General features: G+C 38.8%; 1 protein-coding gene across 1 annotated transcript in view; it reads right to left on the reverse strand.

Annotated features, from left to right (window-relative positions):
- SCN1A (sodium voltage-gated channel alpha subunit 1) overlaps window positions 1-477 on the reverse strand; it is a 183,627-nt gene extending 183,150 nt beyond the window's left edge. Inside the window, exon 1 of the mRNA XM_077751142.1 lies at window positions 234-477. The gene's annotated coding sequence lies outside the window, so the exon portion shown is untranslated. The remainder of the gene's footprint in view (window positions 1-233) is intronic.
- Window positions 478-9,127: the final 8,650 nt, after the last annotated feature.

Below are 9,127 nucleotides of genomic sequence, written 5' to 3' on the forward strand. Positions count from 1 at the left end.
CCATTGGAAACCTTACAAAACTTGAGATTGGGAGAAAAAGGACGCAGAACCCACTGAGAGAGCCTTCTAACGTGAGTGCGAACCGGGGAAGATAAAATCGGGCCGGGATCGGAGACTCCAGGGTCAGAGGTGATCCCCCTCTACCCTCTACGGGGAGTGAGAGGGGAAAAGGAGAGAGTCCGAAACAGAAAAACCTCCGCTCGGGGCATAGAAAGATCGTACTTGCCAAATACCTGCACACCAGGTCCCCTTGCTCCAACTGGTCCCGGTGGGGCTGAGCACACAGACTGCTTCTTTGTGCTGGGTCCTGGCGGCTGGGCTTCAGAGTAGTGGTGCGCCTGCCGCCATTGTCCCCCCGGGCGGCTTGGGCCCCAGAAAGAGCCGCGCGTGGACACCGGCGTCCACGCTCCTGGCTGGCTGGGGCTCTAGAGGGAAGGCAGAGAGCTAAACACTGGGAAATTTGCCGTGAGTTCGTGTTTCGGGTGACGAGCCATAGAGGGACCTGGTTTTCCTCACTCCAGCCGGCTCCGCGCACCCGGCAGGCAAGCCCCGCCCATGCAGGCAAGCCCCGCCCATGCGCGCCAGCCCGACACAGCGAAGGAGCAGTGATTCTGACTCCGCCCCCAGAGCTCGGCAGGGAGCCTGGAATCGCCCGAGGGGGTTGCCTGGGAAGCTGTGTCTAAGGCAATTTCAGTGGGGCGCACGGACTGGGATTTGGAGACTGGGACTGGTCTGGGTTGAAGACTGCAACCAACTTTGGCTGCGCCCCCGGTACGGGGNTATCTTGATGGAAATTAGAGTTTCAAATGATCACTGTGCTCTGTGTAGAAGAGTTTGTAGGGTACCAAATGCGGATCCCAAAGACAAATTCAGTAGCTACTTTAAGGGTCTCGGCAAGAGCTAATAGTGGACAGCACTGGTGTGAAGGTGGTAGAGTTGAAGAGAAAGGGGCAGAACTGGGAAATAGTTTACAGGTTAAACCTATAGTGCGTGTTGATAGATCAGGTATCTATGTCTTTCAGTTCATTTCTAGCTTGCAGTGAGGTGTAAAGAGAATGGCTTGTGTAAGAAATGAAAGAAAGAAAAACCTTAGGACTTGTTGCAAGTTGGAGAAAAGAGAACTGTTCATAGTGCAACGGCTTGACTTCAAGCCGTTCCTCCAAAAAGAAATGATTAACACATTTAGAGTACAACCAAGTTCTCAGATAGCTCTGCGCTCTTCGTAAAATGCAATTACAGTGTGGTAGGAAAATGCTGTTGCAATTAGATCACCAAATGATTTCTTTCATAAAAAGAATTAAAACATTAACTAAATTTACGAACTTAAGTGTCAGTCTTAATGAGTCTCCTTGAATAAATTATTATTTTATTTCCCTACTCCCTTTAAAAAAATCTATTTCTCGGTTTGCTATGGGAGGCTTTAAAAATGGAGAAAAAAAGTATTTGGAAAGCCCAAGTTTCATTTAGAATGACCTTGGGTTTTATACTTGTCAGACAAAGTTACTGGAGATTCCAAGATAGGAAATCATTCGTGTTCATTTAGTTAGTGTTCAGTAATTAGATGACTAGACATCCTGGAAAAAAAAATTCTGGTATAAAATTTCCGTTGGGCAAAATTTAATAAATGTCTTTTTGAATACAAGGCAAAGCTTGCAAGAAATTAAAGGAAACTCCCAAGAACTGAAAGCGAAACCGCAGGAAACAGAGCAGTAAGATGATACTGCAACCGAACCACCTGGTAACGCAGTCCTGTTGTTTTTCTTACTTTATTGAGGTCTAATAAATATACAATACAGTGAAATCCTTGTACTTCTATGTAAACACCACCTGGAGTAATTTATAAAATATTTCTGGTATCCCAGAAGTCTCCATTATGCCCTTTTAAGCCAATAACCCATCAAGTGGTTTCACTCCTCTGATTTCTATAATCACAAATTAATTTTGTCTGTTACTACGATTCATAAATTAATTCACACAATATGTAATCTTTGGTGTCTAGCTTCTTGGTGAGATTTCCCATGACCTTGCATGTATCAGTAAGTTGACCTTTCTCGCTGTCCATAGTATTTTGTTGCAGGCAAGACATATACCGCAATATTTATCCTTTCTAATTCTGATAGATTTTTGCATTCCCTTTTGTTCTAGGCAGTTATGAATATGGCATCTCTGAACAATCATATAAATGTCTTTTGGTGGTTATAAACGCTAATTTATGTGTATACACACCCAGAGTAAGATTTTTGGTCATAGAATATGTTTGGTATTGATACTGACAAACATTTCTAAAATAATTGTACAAATTTATGTTCTTGCTAGGAAGGTATGAGAATTCCTTTTGCTCCAATATTTGTTAGTGTCAGTCTTTTTTTTTTTTTTAATGCAGCCATTCTGAAAGTGGTCTAGTGATCTTTAATTGATTTAAATTTCATTTTTCTAATGAATAGCCAAAAAAAAAAAAAAAAAGAATAAGACTAGGGCCCCTGGATGGCTCAGTCGGTGGAGTGTCTGACTCTTGATCTCAGTTCTTGATCTCAGGGCATGGAGCCTACTTGGAAAAAAAAAAGAAAGAAAAGATTAAGTCTGACATTCCAATGTATTGTAAGATAGCATTTTGTTTGCCATTTTGTTATTATCTATATACCATGTCTTTTTTCTATCTCTCCCCTACAGTTTTCTTTTGTGTCAAATGTATATCTTATACTGTTCTATTTTAATTCCCTTGCCATTTCTTTTTTAAATATTTCTTGAGTTATTTTCTTAGTGGTTGCTCTGAGGATTACAATTAATATTTTAACTTATAACAATCCAGTTTGCACTAATGCCAATTTAATTTCAATAATATATAAAATATTTGCTCTTAAATATCTTCTTTCTCTTCCCATTCTTTGTGTTATTATGTCATACAAATTACGTCCTTACACATTATATGCCCATCAACACAGATTTAAAAATTATTGCAAGGGGTGCCTGGGTGTCCAGTTTGTTAAGCATCCAACTCTTGATTTCAGCTCAGGTCGTGATCTCATGATTAGCGAGACTGAGCCCTGCACTGGGCTCTGTGCTGATAACACGGAGTCTGCTTGGGATTTTCTCTCTCCTTCTCTCTCTGTTTCTCCCCTGCTTGCGCTCTCTCTCTCAAAAATAAACATTTTTTAAAAAGTAAAAGTATTGCTTTATGTAGTTATCATTTACATCATATAGGAGAAAAAGGGGAATTACAAATAAAAATGCATTTATGCTGGGGTGACTGGGTGGCACAGTCAGTTGGGTGTCTGACTTTGGCTCAAGTCATGATCTCACGGTTTGTAGGTTTGAGCCCCACATCGGGCTCTGTACTGACAGCTCAGAGCCTGGAACCTGCTTCAGATTCTGTGTCTCCCTCTCTCTCTGCCCCTCCCCGCCTGCATTGTCTCTCTCTCAAAAATAAAAATAAACATTAAAAAGTAATTTAAAGAATACATTTCTACTATCTTTTATATTTACTGCTCTGGTTACACTTGTTGGTGCTCTTTCTTTTTTCCTATAAATTTGAGTTACTGTTTAGTGTCCTTTCATTTCCGCCTAATCTTTGTCTTTAGTATTTCTTGTAGGGCAGATATGCTCACGACATAGTCTTTCAGTTTTTGTTTATTTAAGATTGTCTTAATCTCTCCATTTTTGAAGGTTAGTTTCTCGGGATATAGAATCCCTGGTTCAGTTTTTCTTTAAGTGCTTTGAATATGTCATCCCACTGCCTCGGTCCTCCATGGTTTCTAATAAGAAATCACCTGTTAATCTTAAGGTCAGATTTCCTCCCTGCCACCTTTGTCCTTGATTTTGTTGCGGCGGTGGGGTGCTGCTTGTTTGTTTAGTGGCGTTCCTGGGCTAAATCAGTAAAGTCTGTGTTCTTTGTCATGTGTGTACACTGAAGTCTCTGCTCAATTAACTTAGTGGTCATCTAATGATCGGACAGAAATTACTTTAGACACCGTGCATGATTACATCTCCCAGCCTTTACTGACAGCCTCTCTTTGCTTTTTGGGACATGCCTTTAAGACTCAGGCAGGCAGTTTATAACTCTACCTTAGCTGTCATTTCCTTCCTATACACAGCTTCAAGGTCAGCCAGAGGTGAGAACTCAGTACATGTGTGTAGCCCTGGCATGTTCGCAGCCCTGGACACGCAGATGGCTTGTAGGTTCCCAGAAATATGGTGGAGGTTTATGAGGACCATTATGGACATGTCATTCCCTGGCCCTTCCTTTTAATTCTGTTGGTAATCTTGTTTACCTCAAGTATTCTCACTCCCCCAGGCAGCTGCAAGTTAGATAATTGCAAACAACTCCAGGGAAAAGACTATTTGCATCAGGTGAACTTTGAGTTAGGCCAAATAAAGACAGCTTTGCAGGTGCACTTTTCAGGGAATTGCCAATTTTCTGGAAAGAGGGCTTTGGGAGAACTCTAAACTTGTTCTGCTCCCTCCACTGGCTTTTAGGTCGCTGTTTTTCACTGAGATTGCAAGAGTATTGGTTTTTGAAGCAATTACAAACCTTGCTATACTTACTGATATTCAGTCATTTTTCTTTAATTAAACCTCCTTAATTTGCAGAGTTTTGAAAAAGTTGATTTTGACAATTTTGCCAGTGTTCCTCTTCTTTTATGGGGAAGTAGATTTCCAGAAGTCCCTACTTTGACATTTCCGAGGATGTCCTTAAATATCAATTTAAAAATGGGCAGAAAATGCAAACATACACTTCAGAAAAGAGGATATTCAGTTTGATTCCTTAAGTTTTGAGTTTTAAAAATAGTACCTTGCTATGTGTTGGAAAGGTGAATTTCATGTGCAGTGGGTAATGGTCATATTAATGCTTAACGTATTTCTCATTGACTCATGCCCTATGGTTTTGGCATCTGCAATTCCACCAAAAGCATTTGTACTCAAAGACTGACATTTTTAGTGTTTAGTTGTGTGACAATTCTGAAGCAGTTTGTAATGCTGATCGCTTTCTCTTTCTTAATATTCTGTTGACTCCCCTTAAAACTGTTTCAAGCTTCTACTTGTGTACACTCTTCCTACTTGACTTAGCTTGCCTTTGGATTCACCCACCCCTGGGAAGCAATGACTCCTGGATTTTTGTCCTTCACTATTTGAACTTCATTTAATCATATTTTTATATTCTTTATTATTCAGATCTTATATTCAATTGCCTTCAGAACTCCTACTTTGACCCACAGTACCTCAAATTCCAACACATTCAAAAAACCATAACACAGTTTTTTTTAAAAGTTTATTTATTTTGACAGAGAGAGTGGGTGGTAGAGGGGCAGAGAGCGAGGGAGAGAGAATCTCTAGCAGGATCTGCATTGTCAACATAGAGCCTGATGTGGGACTCAAAGTCATGAACCATAAGATCAGGACCTGAGCTGAAACCAAGAGTCAGACGCTTAACTGACTGAGCCACCCAGGTGCCCCTGTTACTCAGTTTTTAATACTCAGCTCTAGTCTGCTCTCACTAAATTAAGCTCCTCTCCATCATGTACACATGTTACAATATGGAAAAATAGCATAGTGCTATTATTGTTGATTCTTCCAGGACACAATAGATGCTCAATATCATTTTATCGAATTTATGACTGAATCCTAGATTGAGAGGTACTTCAGACAATGCATAATACTTTGCCGCACCTTAAAGTTCTACCACGTACTTACATACTGTAGGACAACTGAGTGTCAGTCTCTTGCAGATGAACTTGAGGCTTGGAAAATATAGTACATTGTTCAAGTTCACAGTCACATTGTTGGTGAGTGACAGATTTAAACTCATATTACAGAACATGTTGCTGCTGTGTATATATTTGTACATTTACATTTTTTGACAATTTTTAAAGGTATAAGATGCTATTCCACTCTGAAAAAAAGAGTGTAGATTTCTCTAAGTCCTTGCAATGTCATGTCTAATTTGCTTTATTGATCTTATAAAGACGAAGAGATTAGTTTTGTTGATTTTAGCTCCCGAGATGACAGAAGCGGGGAGAAAAAAAAGAATTATCTTACTCCGGGAGGAAATAACTGGGCAGGAAGAAATGACAGTAGAGAACACAATGCCAAAGGCTGCCATTTTAAGGTGTCAGAATGAGTCCTCAGGTTTGTGCAGTTTCAAGGGCATTTCTCTGTACCAGAACTGGCTTCTTTAGAGCAAGCTATTCAAGCCCTTCCTAGCTCTAGGCATGAGTTAAGTGAAGTTTTAACTTTATTTCAGAGAAAAAATTAAAATATGCTTACCTAAAAACATTCACTTCTCGACTGTAGCCATTCTTCAGATTTCTGATAGATGCTGTGGCTTGTGTCACAAAGTAAAGTAGATTGCATCTCTTGTTCTCCCTTGCTCCCTCCCAGATCTCTTTCTGTCCATAACCCAGCTCTAGGTGGTATTCTGGCTGAGGTTTGTAGGCGGCAGACCCACTTGCCTCTAAAACACATGAACAATATGCAACTCTTTGGAGATAAACATAACTTTTACTTTCAAGCACCAGGGCCAAATTCGGTGACTCGAAACTAGTTATCAATCTTTGTTCTGAATGTAGGGTCTAAATAAGATGGTTAGGGTAATATGAGTATATAAAAGGAAGTAAACAAGACAGGAAAACAAAGCATGGATAAATTCTTTTCCCATTTTTGTTTCTTCTCAGTCTTCTCTTATTAGAACTGATTCAACTGAAAGCATCATCTAGAACTAATGTTTCAAAATGCACCGAGCTGTTCAAGGAGATTAAAAGAGAATTCATTCTTAAAGGGAGGCGGAATGAGAGTTTGATATTTAGAAGCTTCATCATGGTGAGCTTTGATACCTATGGAGCTTGTGGAGTTTTGATACCTATTTTTCATCCATAACATTTTATTTTAAAGTTAGTTCTTGATTTTTAATGTTGAGAAGAATATCAAAGATAATAACATAGCTTCAAACAGAAGTGCACATTTTAACTATAAATTTTAGCCTTTGTCTTATTAAATCTTTGGCATGAATGCCAAAGCAAAATGACTACTTTGAATTTTTTTTTTTTAAATCATTCATCATAGGAATGAAAAGCAAAATAACTATTAGGAATCAAATTCTTGCTCCTGAGTGATTTTTCTCTGGCAAAACAGCTTATAAATAATTGGAATGAAAGAGCAAAGTAAGTATTTCTGGAGTTATGAAAATATGCAGTAAAAGAAAAGGCACATCTTCAAGTCACTATTTAAATTTTTTAAAGTTTATTTATTTGTTTATTTTGAGAGACAGAGATCAAGCAGGGGGAGGGGCAGAGAGAGAGAATCCCAAGCAGGCCCTGCACTTTCAGGACAGAGCCCAATGTGGGGCTCAAACTCACAAACCGTGAGATCATGACCTGAGCGGAAACTGAGAGCCGGTCACTTACCCTACTGAGCCACTCAGGTGCCCCTCAAGTCACTATTTTTAAGTTGTGACCAAAAATTATGAAGCTTTGAGAGTAAAACATCCTGATATTGTCTAAGTATCATAAAATAGTATATAACATAGATTACACAACATACAATAAAACATAACCTAATACATATACATTCATGATTAATAATGCATGGTAAAATCAATATAATATTACTCTTTGATATTTATAATCATTCATGGGTCATCATTTTTGTCTCCTTCTCAAATAAAGCTTCAAGAGGGAAGGGACTTATCAATGTCTGCAGATTGAAGGGGAATGACAGATTGAAGGTGCTCAGTAGATCTTGAATAATGAATAACAAACTCATATGTGACGTTTAGTTCTCTTTGACCATTAACTAAATTTTGCTAAGTTTGACTTTCTAGAGATTAATCAAGAATCAGAAAAGTTTTGAATTCATGGCTTTGTTCCCTTAGGCTGAGATGGAAGTGAATGTATCTGCAGCTCTAAAACTCTGCATAAGGGCCCAAAGTAGAACACCTTTTGGGAAGGCTGGAAAACTCTGCTTACCTGTTTTTGATTTTATCAGGGGTCTTTTTCAGACCTCATCTTTGAACTGCTTCCCCACCCCCCCACCAATACATTAAAAAAGGTTTTCCTTGGTACTGCTAATTTCAACTTTGCTAGGGTTCCAATGTTGTAAAAATAAATTCTATTAAAATCCCCAATTTATGAAACCTCAGTGTGTTCTGACTGCATTAAAATGTTACCACTGGAACCATCTGCTTGTTTGTACAGTACATCACCTTTTCAAATTGGCTTCTCTCACTTAGTAATATGGTTTGTCTTTGCTTTTCATTATTCTGATTGGCTCATAAAGACATTCAAAGCTGTTCCTAGTGGAAATTAACTAAGTAGAAGACGTTTTGTCTCTCCTATGAAATAAAACCAAAAATAGAACATGCCAACAAATATTACATCTGGAACAGTTCAACTAGGCTTTTATAAATGTTAACAAGACTTAAATCTTTTCCCTACACTTTTGTCCATTGTTTTGTCTAATGTTTTGTTGCATTTCAGTTGTTCCTGAAAAATATTTTAAATGAGATTCAAGCTAAAATATATGATAAGGGCATTACACATACTTCGTAAATCTCTTAAAACTGGCTTTTTTCTTAGCTCAGTTGTTAATGCACGGATCTGATTACACTACTCAGAATAACAGGGAGTAAAGTGAAGCATGTCTGCTCTACTGCTTGTTTCGATCTATCAATTATTCATGTTTCTATTCCTGTGTGCATCAAATGGTATTGCAGCACAGTTCTCTGCTCCAGCCAGTATGCAATTCTTCCCTCCCTTGAGAGAGATTACCATGTGCTCCAGAGCTAATTTTGCTTGGATTATGGTATAGTGTTAACTATAGCAAGGAAGAAGTTCGGTCTTTTGTTGTAGGAACTTCATGTGATTGCCACTCAGTTCTATTAGATGTATAATGGTGATGTTCAGGGCCCATAATTTTGTTTTGCAGTGATTATCACAACTGCTAGTACAGAGGCCCCTAGGAATGTCTTATGCCTTTTTTACATGCCATTATAATAGCATACAAGGCTGAAATGATGGCCTGTCATGGCAGCAATTATTGTTACTGTGTCTTATTTAAAGACCAAAAGCAGCTCACAGCTAAAACAAAATAGAGGTTTGGCTTGACTCTTTAGCTAACTCTGAGAACTACCTCCACC

Source organism: Crocuta crocuta, unplaced genomic scaffold, assembly GCF_008692635.1.
Source record: "Crocuta crocuta isolate KB4526 unplaced genomic scaffold, BGI_CrCroc_1.0 scaffold219, whole genome shotgun sequence".
Taxonomy (NCBI): domain Eukaryota; kingdom Metazoa; phylum Chordata; class Mammalia; order Carnivora; family Hyaenidae; genus Crocuta; species Crocuta crocuta.